Source organism: Octodon degus, unplaced genomic scaffold (assembly GCF_000260255.1).
Source record: "Octodon degus isolate 3935 unplaced genomic scaffold, OctDeg1.0 scaffold00212, whole genome shotgun sequence".
In the NCBI taxonomy this organism is placed as follows: Eukaryota; Metazoa; Chordata; class Mammalia; order Rodentia; family Octodontidae; genus Octodon; species Octodon degus.
In genome coordinates, this window is record NW_004524788.1 from 2151618 (window position 1) to 2166459 (window position 14842).

At 36.3% G+C, this 14842-nt stretch overlaps 1 pseudogene; it reads left to right on the forward strand.

Annotated features, from left to right (window-relative positions):
- The window catches only part of LOC101589248, a 67140-nt pseudogene extending 65172 nt beyond the window's left edge, over positions 1-1968 (forward strand).
- Positions 1969-14842: the final 12874 nt, after the last annotated feature.

The window sequence follows — 14842 nt, forward strand, 5'->3', positions numbered from 1 at the left end:
TATATTACTTCTTCCCTGTCTTTTATACACACATACACACACATATACGGGGGAAAAATATGTGTATAACCCAACATAAGATTGGTACTGTTTCATAGAAATCTGGAATGACCTTTATTTTATTTTTTTTACTCTTGCTGTTTCATTATTCTTTTTTTGCTATAATTTTATTGATAAACAAATAGCAATAAGACAGTTTCAAATCAAATCGGTAGGACAGTTTCAATAGTTAACACACTGCATACATTCTTCTTAGTGGTTAATTGCTGTGCAAGATGCGGACTTGAGGCCACGGGGCGGGGCGTGTGGCGCCTGCTGCAGGTACTGCTGGACTCGGGGGTCGCTCGCGCCCAAGCCGCCATATGGTGCGGCTACTGGCGCCTCAGGGTGCGCTTCAGCTGTCTGTGCGACCGCGTCTGGACCCGCACCCAGGCCCGCCGCCCGCACTGGACCGCCGGCATCACCGAACTGTTCCCTGTGGAAGTGATGCAAAAGGCAGCCCAGCTAGGCTTTGGGGGGAGTCTACGTTCAGACAGATGTTGGTGGATCTGGACTATCACGGCTTGATACCTCCGTCATCTTTGAAGCCTTGGCTACAGGCTGTACCAGCACCACAGCCTACATAAGCATTCACAACATGTGTGCCTGGATAATTGATCGCTTTGGAACTGAGGAACAGAGGCACAAATTTTGTCCACCACTTTGTACCATGGAGAAGTTTGCCTCTTACTGCATCACTGAACCAGGAAGTGGGAGTGATGCTGCCTCTCTTTTGACCTCTGCTAAACGACAAGGGGATCATTACATCCTCAATGGCTCCAAGGCTTTCATCAGTGGTGGTGGTGAATCAGACATCTACGTGGTCATGTGCCGAACTGGAGGACCAGGCCCCAAAGGCATCTCCTGCATAGTTGTTGAGAAGGGGACCCCTGGCCTCAGCTTTGGCAAGAAGGAGAAAAAGGTGGGGTGCAACTCCCAGCCAACCCGAGCTGTGATCTTTGAAGACTGTGCTGTCCCTGTGGCCAACAGAATTGGAAGTGAGGGACAGGGCTTCCTCATAGCCATGAAGGGACTGAACAGAGGACGGATCAATGTTGCGTCCTGCTCCTTGGGAGCTGCTCATGCCTCTGTCATCCTCACCCGCAACCACCTCAGTGTACGGAAGCAGTTTGGAGCCCCTTTGGCCAGTAACCACTACCTGCAGTTCCAGTTGGCAGATATGGCCACAAGGTTGGTGGCTTCCCAGCTAATGATCCGCACTGCAGCAGTGGCTCTGCAAGAGGAGCGGAAAGATGCAGTATTGCTGTGCTCCATGGCCAAGCTCTTTGCTACAGAGGAATGCTTTGCTATCTGCAACCAGGCTGTACAAATGCATGGAGGCTATGGCTACCTGAAAGATTATGCTGTTCAGCAGTACATGCGGGACTCCAGAGTCCACCAAATTCTAGAAGGTACCAATGAGGTGATGAGGTTGCTGATCTCTCAAAGCTTGCTTCAGGAGTAGCACCCATGCTTGATATATGGACTCGTGGGTTCCAGGTGAATCATGGATTGGATTGAAGAGCTGAGCTCTTCAGAGGTAGGCGGCAGATGTTGGTGGCAGTGTTGTACTTGATTCTCACACTGGAGCAGCATTCTCAGTAGAATTGGAAGAGGTGCCCTGATTAGAAATGTCACAAGAAGACCTACCAGCACCTTCCTGATGCTAATGCTGGAAAACAGCCAGTGACTATTCAGAGCAAAAATGCTTTATCTTAGACCTTCATTATCTTGGTTTGTCTGCATTTTGTTGGATCACTGGATTCCTCTAGGGCCTGGGTACTTCTGTTGAAACTTTCCCTGGTTCTAGATCAAAGGTGAGGGGAAAGAAAAACACCCTCCTATGTCTTGTGTTCTCTGTACAGAGTCAGTATATCTGGATAGCACACCTCTGGATATAAATCATGATTAAATGAGTGTTTAGGACAACTAAGTTATGATTTAGGGTATATCTCTTCTTCTGGACTACTTGAACATCAAGGGATGAAATTATTTGGAAATTGGAATATTGGATAGAGCTTTTGCTTTTTGAGAAGCTTATGGTCTAAGGATGATAACCAAGGCTTTTGTAATCTTCTTGAGAAGTACTCAATATACTAAGTATATTTCCTTTTTTTTTACAGTTTCTTTTCTTTTTAAATATTTTTGACCACTGCATTAATAAAGCCTGCTCTTTTCTCAAAAAAAAAAAGATGCAGACTTGATATCCTAATTACAAACACCATTAGAACAAATCATTTTATTCATTAAGAGACTGTAACTATATATCTATCCTAACCACTTTGAATACACAGATAGAAAAATGAACATTCATCTGAATACCCTTTTTTTGTTAAGTTCCGTTATTTGAATGGAATGACCTTTAAATAAGAGTTCATGTAATATATTTTTTATATAGTCCTGCATAACTATCATATTGAGAGCTCTTTATTGTTCATCCAGAAGCATACTGCAACTTCTCTTGCCTTTTGAATTATGCTCTTTGTTATTTCCTATATGCTACTTCTGGAGATATTAAAATATTTCAAGTTTGTATAACTAGAAAATCTTACTTTTAGTTTTCAAAGGTATGTTTGCTAAGTATAAAATTTAAAGAGGACAGATCTTTTCTTTCAGTCCTTTAATTAATCTAGATTTTTTACACACTTTAAATGTCTTTGCAAAAGGTTCATTTTTCTTGGAAATGTGGTATTATAAGTTGATCTAAATTCAGAAATTTTAAATTTTTAAATAGTTATTGCCTACTTTCTACTTTGAGAATTCTAATTAAATGAATATAAGTATTTTGGTTTCGACACAGTGAACTATTATGACTGATCTTTAAATTCTTCATTTTTATTTTGGATAGTTTTTATTGTTATATTCAGTTATGTTTGTAAATAATTCATTTTCAATTCGCAATCTATTAAAAAAAATTTTAAAAGACCTACATATTACAACAGAAACACTAAATGTGTATATATAGTTTGCTATAAAGAAAGAAAAATTTGAGGCATGTTGAGATAACTGGATGCACCTTGAGACCATATTCTTAAGTGAAATAAATCAGCCTCACATGTGTAAACATCACATTGACTCCCTGCTGTGAGAAACTGAAAGAATAAATAAGGACCAAAATGTAAAATAGGTATTGTGAACTGGGAAGAAATTGTTCAAAAGGAAAGATGAATTAGGGTTGGGGAAAGGGGAAAGGAAGGAGTGAAAAGGGGAAAATACAATCTAAAAAGGATGAAATGGAAACAAAGCTTTGTAAGTAAGGATAGAAAGATGGGTAGAAGGGAGGAAAGGGGATCAGGAAATAAAGACCAATCTAAATATTTCATATATGAGTACAAGTTCCCTATGGTAAAAACAAACATTACATATATCTAAAATGTGCCAATAAATTTTATCTTTTAAAGCCAAAATTTGATGAAAAAATCTCATCCAAAAAAAGAAATTAGAAATTGAAATGTTTTGAATTGAAAGAAAAGGTGAAAAGAGAATGTATCAAAATTTGAGAATGTAGTTCAGTATTTAGAAATTTATAGTATTAAATGCCTAAGAAAAAATCTCAAATCATTAACATTAATTTTTATCTTAATAACATATAAAGTTGAAAAAACAAACAAAATTAAAAGTAAATTTAAGAAAGAAAATAATGACAGTGAGCATCTTTTGATGGAGAATAGGAAAAGATAGAATAAAATTTATGTAACTGAGCTGTTTCTTTGTTTTTTAGGAAGTACCACTAATAAACATTTAGTTAGTCTAATCAGAAAAGTAGGAAAGACACAGATTAATACTAAGAATGAAAGTGATGTGTTATGATTTGTGTTTGGATGCATCTGGACCAAAGCCTCTCTTGGTCATAGGGGGTAGGACTTTTGAAGGTGGCTGAACTTAGAGTTTGTAATTCATTCATTGTCTAGAACTGGGGTTGGGACAGTGTGTGCTGCAACCAGCCTAGGGCAGGTAGCCTACATACTATATAAGAGAGAAAGAGACCTGCTTTTTAGTTATATTCTTGTTGCTTTTGCTGTCTTACCTTGCCCTGCACTCTTTTTTTATGTATTTAGTATGGGGTCTACAGGGTCTCATTACAAAGATCAGACTCATAGTAATCCTCCTGTTTTCAGCCTCCCAAGTGCTGAGATTACAGGTGTGTGCCACCATGCTGCCTCTGCCATGCACTCTTGCTCCTTTGTGGGGACATCTTGACTTGGAGCCAGCCAATCATGGACTGAACCTCTACAAACTGTTAGCTAAATCAACCTTCCTGCTTTAATTTTGATGTTTGTTATTTTGACCCTGCAATGCAAAAAGTAACACAGAATGGTATCACAGATATGAAACAGACACTAGGAGAATATTACTAGACTTGCAAGTTTGAGCTCAGCCTAGGCAACATATCGAATTAGCAAGAACCTGTCTCAAAATCAAATAATAAAAATTTAAAATGCTGGGGATGTAGCTCAGTGTGAAGACCCTGTGTTCAAGTTCCAAGAAGACACACACACATACACACACACACACACACACACACACACACACACACTTTTTAATGTAAAATATGTAAACAATATTTAAAAATAAGCAATAAAAAACTCAAAAGTAACCCAATAAATGGGCAAAGATTTGAATGTCTATTTGTCAAAGAAATTATATTATTTTTTAGGGCATAGTTTGTTTCTTTTTTATTAATTTTATTGAGAAACAAATAGCAATGAGACAGTTTCAAAAAAGAAATTATATTGATTACTAATTGTAGCATTAAAAATGTCTAACATTGGTAGTTATTGTGGAAATATAAACTAAAACCATAATGAAATATTAGAGTGATTTCAATTTTAAGAACTGACAGTACCAAGTGCTAACAAGTGTTCAGAGAAACTGCAATTGTACACTGCTGGTGGGAGTGTAAAATGGTACAAACACTTTAGAAAATAATTTGGCAGATATTAAAAAAGTCAAGTATACACCTAATATATGGCTCAAACAATCTGCCCTTAGGTGTTATTTCAAGAAAAATGAAAGGGCCAGCAAGATAGCTCAGGGGACTAAGTGCCTGCTTAGGCAAGCGCAGGGGTCAGGGTTTGATCCCTGGCACCACATGCCACGATGGCCCTGCCCTCAGGCGTGCTGTGCTGCCCAAGTCTGGGCATGGTGGCACATACCTGAAATCCCAGCACTGGAGAGGCTGAAAATAGGAAGATCACCATGAGCCCCAGGTGCGTAGCAAGGCCCTGTACCAAATATAATAACAATTTTTTGAAAATCAAATAAAATGAAAGTTTTCACCTGTACAATGACTTGAATGTGAACATTCATAGAAGACTTATTTGTAATAGCCAAAAACTTGAGACAACCAAAATGTCCAACAAGTGAACAAATAAGTAATTGCAATATATCTATACAGTGGAGTTCTAATGAGTAGCAAAAAAATACATACTGCTGCTACATGGAACAATACAAACCATTTTCTAAATAATTATACTAAGTGAAAGAAATCAGGCAAAATAGAATGTGTATAGTGAGATTACATTTATATATAACATTAGAAAATATAAACTACCTTATGATGAAAGAAAACAGATCAGTGTTTGCCTAGGGATGAAGGAAGGATGGGTACGAAGTGATGGAGGAGTGGAAAGGTAGAATTCCAAAGGATGTAAGAGGCTAGGATGTATCCAAGGGGTTGAGCATTTGCTTAGCATGTACAGGGTCCTAGGTTCACTCCCCACTGCAAAAAAAAAAAAAAAAAAAAAAAAGAAAACTTAAATTTAAAAAAGGCAAGAGTATGAAACATTCAGCAGTGCATATTTCGTTATCTTGGTTTGTTGTGATAGTTTCATCATCAAAGCCTCTGAAAATATATATTTTAAATATGTATAGTTTAATGTAATTTGACTAATCTTGAATGAAACTGTTGAAGTCATCAAAGTTTTCTGCTTTTGAACTATCATACTTTTTCTTTAAAGCATTCAGGAGGTATTAAGATAAGAAAGGTCTAAGGGTCAGACATTAAATTATATCCATCACTTCCACTAATATTCTGCTGGTTAGAACTCAGGTACATAACCACATCTGACTACAAATGAAGGTAGGAAACACAGCACAGATGCCAAGCTCAAGGGAAGAATTGATTTCTCTAGATCATTAGAAGACTGTACCCCATTTTAAAAATTAATTTGACTTTTTGGTGGTGATACCAGGGACTGAACTCAGGACCTTGCACTTGCCAGGCAAGCACTTATTCCACTAAGCTATCTCCCCAGGCCTCCCGTTTTTAAAATTAGACTCCCAAACACCAGGCCCTGTTCCCATGTCTCCCACCAATACCCTTCCTTCATCCCCTCCTGGTTTGACCCTGGGTGTTTATATCTAGCTCTACCTCCAACATGCCACACCGTTTCCTAACAAGTACAAGTCCTTCCTTTCAACAAGGAAGTCACCTGATAAATTATTGAATGTGTTCTTTATGGAAAACTCAAGATTTTGTTGAAATTCATTCATCTGAGAATAACTCACAACTTTATATTTTTCCACTAGAGGACGGCAAGGGCCAATTTGGTTTTGTTCCATAATTTATTCCCGGTGTCTCTAACAGTGTCCTATACACTGTAGGTAACCCAGTGTTCATTGAATGAAATATGACTTCTCTTTTGTTCTTAGAATGTTTCCCAGTGTTGGTGGGGGGAAAACCTCTCCTCTACTGATTTATTTTCTATGACCTCCCAGACAACCGAAGGGGCACCCTCAGCTGGTCTTTTCCTAACTCCATCACTCAATTCCCATTGCTTCTCTATGCATACTAAATTATGAGGAAACCGCATACATCACATCAAAAAGGTCTTTATTTTTATTTATTTTTGAGGGGGAGCGTTGCTGACCTATGTAGAAACCAGAGCAGAGATTTTCAAAGCTGTGTGACCTCCACTTTCCAATTTTTGTCATCACCAGTTGTCATTGTAGAATCCACCATGGCTGATAAATGTGTTGCAGTGGCATGATCCCTCCCCCGGGCAGAAAGGGATTTGTTTGGGTTTCAGCTAAACCACTTAACATCTGCGTGGTGATTCTATAAATCTCCACAAGTCTCAGAGCCTCCACTTTCTCTTCAGTTACAGACATTACTTCCACTGTAAGTTCTACAGGATTGTCATAAAATTAATTGTATTTATTTATTTAGCAAATATTTATGAATGGCCTTCTACATAGTGGATATTGACCTTTGTCCTAAAGATACATGGGTGAATAAACAAAGTTGCTGTGCCTGAGATTAGTGAAGGGTAACAAATTGTACACAAATGAACAAATGTGTATATACCACATCAGGTAGTAACCGGAAATGACACAGAATGAAGGAAATGAGGGCTGTGGAAGAAAAGCTGCAGTAAACCCTGTACCAAATACATTTAAAAAAAGAAAGGAGCTGTAATATTTTAAATAGCATGATCTGGAGAAAAGTATTGGAATACAGACCTGAAGGAAACAAGTGAGTCATACGAACATACAAGGGAAGATAACATGCAAAGAGCCTGAGGTGGTAAGATTGTGCTTTATATTTATGAGGAAAAGGAGGGACAACAGTTTGGCTGAGGTAAGTAATGAGGAAAGAGAAATAATGAGGTCAGACAAGTAACTGGAACTAGGTCATATAGGCTTTTACAGCTCATGGTAAAGAGTTTAGCTTTTACTCTGATGAAGATAGAAAGCCATTTTTGTCTTCGGGGTAAAAATGGTGTGATACGGCTATTTTCTAAAAGACCATTAGACCAGTTGTGTGGACAACAAGCTGTGTAGCAGCCAGATGGTGAGCAAGGCAACAAGTTAGAAGGATACTGCAATAAAGCAGGTGAGAGATGACAGAAACTTGGCTCAAGATGATAGGAAACAAGATGTTGCAAAGTGGTCAGATTGGGGATCTATCCTGAAGGTATCATAAACAAGACTTCTGGGAGGATGGAATGTCAGTGGCAAGAGAAGAGCCAAGAATAACCTCAAGGTTTGGCCTAAAAGTGAGAATGGAGCTCTTGCTGATTGGGATGGGAATGACCAACATGAGGCTGGAACAGTTTTATGACCTTGGTTTTTGGTTTTCAAATAATGTTTTTGAGATGCCTGCTGTCACCCAAATGATGATGTTGATGTTGGCTCCATGGATCTGGAGTCCAGGGAAGAGGTCCAGGGTAGAGCTATACTACTGGGATTTGGCAGCCTACTTAAATCCTTCAGAATAGGCACAATTCCCTCTAAGGAGTAGGTTGAAAAGAAACAATTGTGAGGACAGAGGAAGAGGACACTCCAACACTTAGAAGTGTAAGAAAAGAGATAGGCATAGTAAAGGAAAACTAAGATAAAAAGCATCCAATCAAGCAAAAAGAGTGATAAGAGGAAAATGAAGGCAGTGGTTCAGGTAGAAGGGACTAATCTCATTTCATTTATGGGGTCGCTGTTTGGCCAAATGGCATGATAGCAGATAGAAGCCCAAACATGTCAATCATTACATTAAATGTAAAGGGATTAAGTAGTTCACATAAAAGTTGAATATTAACCTGGTCCAGCAGCATACAGCTTTAATTCCAGCTCTCTAGCAGATGAAAGCAAGGAGGATCACAAGACCAAGTCCAGCCCAGGCAACTTAATGACTTAGCAAGAACTTGTCCCCCCAAAAAATTTAAAAATTGGATTAAATTAAAATAGCTGAGACTGCAGCTCACTACACAGGCTGGAGAGTCTCAATCCTCAGTATCAGGAAAATTTCTGTTATTAATAAAGCAAATGAAAATGCAAATGTAACTTATGCTGTGTTAGTCAGCTTTCCAACACTGTGACAAAATACCTAAGAAAAACAACTTAACTGCTGGGTGGTGAACACCAAATTAAAGCAAGGCCTATATAACTAAAAATGTAACTTTTGCTATCTGACAAGTCAGTCAAATCCCCTCAGGATTTACCCTAGAACCATGCACAGCATCTTGTGGATCTTTTATCAGTGTCAGCCATCTGGATGAGTTATGGCCATTGCTTGACCAATTTGCTCTCTGTGAAAGCCTGAGAGAATTTCTTCCCTCTAGGTGACTTTTCTTAGTTCAATGAGAAGAAAGGTTTATACTAATATTGTTTAGACAAGATATCATGTCTGCATCTTGTCCTCTGAAAAACTACTAAGAAGACAACAATATGCAATGTACTAATTATTGTAACTGCCATACCAGCCTGTTTTGAAACCATGTAATTGTTATTTTATCTTTTTCTCATTAAAATGAACAAAAAAAATTTTTTAAAGAAAATCAACTTAAAAGAAGGTAATATTTATTTTGGCACACAATTTGAGTCTCAGTCCATGACCATTTGGCTCCATTGTTTCTGGGCCCAGGAGGATTACAGAAACAGGGTAGAGAGTGTGTGGTTCAGCAAATTGGCTCACATTGTGGTAGATAACATGCAGAAAGAGAAAGAGAGAAGAAGCAAGAAGTGGAGGCAAGGGCCAAAATGTTGGTTTTCCTTGTGGTCTTCCTTTTTCTCTAATTTTTGGTCTGTAAACTTAGGTCGTTAACCCTCCAGAAGAGAAGCTTATTGTTATTACCATACAACCTAGGCTGCTGAGCTTTTTTTTAAAGTTTATCTAATTATTTATTTATTTTTCGTGGAACCAGGGATTGAACTCAGGCCCTTGCACTTACCAGGCAAGTGCTTTTTCTACTGAGCCATCTCCCTGGCCCAGGCTGTTGAGCTTAACCTCACTATCTGTCTGAATATCAAACATCTTAGGCATAACATGGAACAGGTCAGGACATACAAGAACCTGTACTGTAACATCATGTAACTCAATTGCATCCCAAATTTTCTGATCAACGAGATTATGGGGCCAAAGAGCAAAGTGATCGATGATGTAGAGTGTGCCTAGGGAGAGTCACATGGAGAGAATACACTCTCTCAGGCTTTCACAGAGAACAAATTGACCAAGCAATGGCTGTGACTGATCCACATGGCTGACACTGACAAAGGATCTACAATCTGAGGTACAAGGTCTCAGGATAAATCCTAAAGGGATTTGACTGACCTTATCAGATCCAAAAGCTACAATTCTTGTTACATAAGTCTTGTTTTATCTTGGTCTTAACCATCCCACAGAAAAATATAAAAACAAAGTATAAGAAGTAAAGCCATGGTGTTATGTTGAGCTGTTGGGGACTCAGGTCAACAACTTCTGACATTGCCAGTCAAGTGGAAGATGCAATACTATTATGGACTACTGGACTATTTTGGAATATTTTGCTGAGTATTAATACTATAATTAATACTCACACCTATAATATTTAAATGACAGAACTAAACAAAAAAAGGGGATACAGTTGAATGACCATTTTGTATCTGTGTATTCAAAATGGTTAGGACAGATATATAGCTACATTCTCTTAATTCAATGACTAGAGGGATTTGTTCTAATAATGTTTGTAAATAGGATATTATGTCTCATCTTGTACAACAAATAACCACTAGGAAGACAGTATGCAAAGTGTTAATTATCAAAACTCTCCTACCAATTTGATTTGAAACTGTCTCATTGCTATTTGTTTCTCAATAAAATTATGGGAAAAAAAGTAAAATAGGTACTGAAGCTGTTTTACATTTCAAAAAAAAGACCCCAAAAACAAAAGAAGTGGAGGCAAGATATAGTCCCCAACATTATGGCTTTATGGTACAAACTGTTCAACTAGGTTCTACTCTGAAAGTCACTTTATCTCTAGACTCATCCATGTATTAATTCATTGATTAAATTATCACCATGATCTGATCCCTTCTGTAAAGCCTATGAGCTAGTCTTTGAGAGACATTTTGGATTCAAATCATAGCGTACATTGATTGCTAGAAACACATCTTAAATATAAGGATATAGAGTAATGAAGCAATAGAAATGATAAAAGTTATATTATTCAATCATAATCTAAAAGAAAACTGCTTCAACTATACTGATAACAATACAACTCAAGGCAAGAAAGATAGTTAAAATGAAATAAAATTTTCATAATTATAAAAGTGTTAATTTCCCAAGAGGACATTCAAATTCTCAATACATACGTACAGAAAAAACATAAGCCCAGGCTGGCCAGATAGCTCAGTGGACTAAAGCCCCTGCTTAGGCAGGTGCAGAGACTGGGGTTCAATCCCCGGCATGCTGTGCTGGCCCAGACCCCAGGGCATGACTGAGACTGGGCATGGTAGCGCACACTTATAATCCCAGTACTTGAGAGGCTGAAAATGGAAGGAAGGATCACTGCAAGTCTGATCTACATAGTGAGACCCTGTAGACCTTAAACTAAAATACATTTTTTTAAAAAAACATAGCCTCGAAATATATAAATTAACAGAACTATAAAGAAATATAGGTAAATTGACTTATAATGGGAGAATTAACACATTCCTGTCTAAAAAGTTATAATAAGCAGGAAAAACTAGTAAGGATATATAAAATCTGAACAACACAGCTAACAAATTTAATACAGTGACATTGTCAGACACTTAACAAGCTTAAAAGGATGTACATTCTATTCCAGCATACATGAGACATTTATGCTGGCCATAGAAGAAATTCAAAGGATTGACATTAGTTCAGAATATGTTCTGACCACAAAAGAATTAAGCTGAAAGTCAATAACAAAATAAGTAGAAATTCCTCAAATACTTGAAAATTAAGCAATTATGCTTTTAAATAGGCCAAGGAAAAAAGTTTCAATGGAAATTGGAAAATATCCTAAACTAAATTACAGTAAATATCTGCCATATCAAAATTTGAGGAATGTGGTTAAATTTCTGCTTGCAGAAAAAATATAGGCTGAAACACATATATTGTAAAAGAAGAAAGGACAAAAGTAGTCTATGTATTTCTTACCAAAAGAAGCAAAAGAGAAAAATATATCTAAAGAAAGAAGGAAAGAAATAATAAAAACTAGCATTATACATTAATAAATTATAAGACATAGTTTTAAGAAAGAAAATCAACATACCCAAAAGTTGGCAATGAAAGAGAACAATAAAAAGGTTGGGTTTCTGAGAAATCTAATAAAAAGTTAGAGAAGGTACAGTCACCAATTTGAATAAAAAGGAAGACTCTTCTACATGTTCAAAAAGTATAAGAGATTTTGAAAAATGTAATTTTTATCATTTTAAATTTTATTTAATACAAATAAACCCTGAAAACACATAAAACAAAATATAAACAAAACCGTAAGAAGAAATATGAAAATCAACCATCACGGTAGAATATTTTTAACACATTCCTCGCACTGATAGAACAAGCAGATCAAAAATCAGTATAGACTACTTTTGTCCTTTCTTCTTTTACAATATATGTGTTTCAGCCTATATTTTTTCTGAAAGCAGAAATTTAACCACATTCCTCAAATTTTGATATGGCAGATATTTACTGTAATTTAGTTTAGGATATTTTCCAATTTCCATTGAAACTTTTTTCCTTGGCCTATTTAAAAGCATAATTGCTTAATTTTCAAGCAAAGCCATTGTTTATACTGAACTACTCCAGTCCTTTGTTTTTTTTTTCAGATAAGAAAAATATTCTTTTTTTTTACTTTTTAAAATTAATTTTATTGAGAAACAAATAGCAATGAGACAGATCAAAACTGATTAGTAGGACAGTTTCAATAATTAATGCATTGCATATTGTTGTCTTCATAGTACAAGATGCAGACATGATATTCTGTCCAAACACTGTTAGTACAAATCTTTCTTCTCACTGAATTAAGAGAAAGTAGCTATATATCCTAACTGTCTTATATATACAGATATAAAATAGTCCTTCATTTGTATCCCCTTCTTTTGTTTAGTTTTATCAGAGATGGATATTCCATTGTCATTTAAATATGGTAGATACATCAATTCAACGAAATAATCCAATGTAGTCCAGTAGTCCATAATAGTAGTGGATTATCTGCATGACTGGCAATGTCAGAAGTTGTTGACTTGAGCTTTTACAGCTCAGCATATTAACATGGCTTTACTTTTTATACCTCATTTTTATATTTTTCTGTTGAATGGTTAAGACCAAGATAAAGCAAGACTTGTATAACAAGAAATGTAACTTTTGCATCTGACAAGGTCAGTCAAATCCCCTCAGGATTTATCCTGAAACCCTGTAAGTCAGTTTGTAGATCCTTTGTCAGTGTCAGCCATGTGGATGAGTCACAGTCATTGCTTGACCAATTTGCTCTCTGTAAAAGACTGAGAGAATATTTTCTCTCCATGTGACTCTCCTTAGACACACTCTACCTGTCGATCACTTTCCTCTTTGGCCCCATAATCTCCTTGATTAGAAAATTTGGGACACAACTGAGATACATGATGTTACAGTATAGGTTCTCTTATGTCCTGAGTCCTCACTGACCTTGAATGGCTAGGACCAAAATGTTGGCTGTCCTTGTAGCCCTTCTTTTTCTCTAATATTTGGTCTGCAAACTTAAGTTGTTAACCCTCCAGAAGAGAAGCTTAATGATATTATTACCCTATCATGTAGGCAGTTGAGCTCAACTTCACTGTCTGTCAGAATATCAAACATCTTCGACATAACATGGAACAGGTATTTTCCATCAATTTTTGATATGTCAAAATTCAAATCCCTACAGAATGTGAAGAAAAAAAAATTTAAATTAAAAAACACTTAAAAAATAGGAATAAACAATTCCATATTTTTACGCAGAAATTTAGAAATCTAACCAGATACAGCATTGTAGTAGGACAGTCCTATGCCTGTCATCCTGGTCTTCTAAATACATACTGCTTCTCATGTCATACCATTTACTACCATACTGTCTCTCAAGTAAACATTTGTTTGAAAAAATAGGGTAATAAATGAAAACAAGAGAGAAGAAAGAAAAATATAATGTTAACAATTTGAATTTTTGATAGAACTTAGATAGCAAAACAAAACCAACATAAGCTGACATAAGAAGAAATAGAAAACCTGGATTAGTCTTATACCTACTTAAGATCCTGAACTTGGAGTTAACAATATTTATACACAACAATCTTGAGATGCAGAGGGTTTTCCTCCAAGTGAATTCCAACTGAGCTCCTCAAAATATTTGTGGAAGATTTGACACCAATCTTACATAAACATTTTCATGGACTAGAAAAAAGAAAATATTCCCTAATTTGTTTAATGAGGTCATTGTGACCTTGACAAAAACTGATTAGTATTTGAAGAAAAATCATGGACTAATCAGTCTTAGGAACAGAGATGCAAAAATACAAAGCTAGAAAAGAACATCCAGTGAAAGTCAAAAGAGGAAAATAAATCATGAGCAAGTTGGGTTTGTTCCAGAAATGAAAATTTGGTTTCAGAGTAAAACAAACTCCTATTATCAGAATAAGAGAGAAAGTTATTTGATCTTGGAGTTAGATGAAAAATAGCTTCTGATGAAATTGATCATACATTTATAATTTTTAAATAAAAATAAAACCTCATCAGAAATAGAGACAAAAAAGAACTCCCTTTATTTTGATAAGCAGTGTTAGAAAGAACTGCAGTAAGTATTGCATTTAGTGATAAAATATTGAAAACTTTTGGGCTGAGAATAACAGTGGGCAAAGATGCTTATTTTTCTATGCCTGCCAAACATTGAATGGAAGGTTTAATGAGTGCAAAGAAGTCAAGCAATAAATTGTAAAACATTCAAAAGAAAAGGAAATCATTCTTTGAAAAAATGACTGTGTTCGCATTACACACAAAAAATCCTTACAAACTATTATCAGTTATAAAGAAATTTCAGAAAGTCACTTGACTAATTGTACATGAAGACTA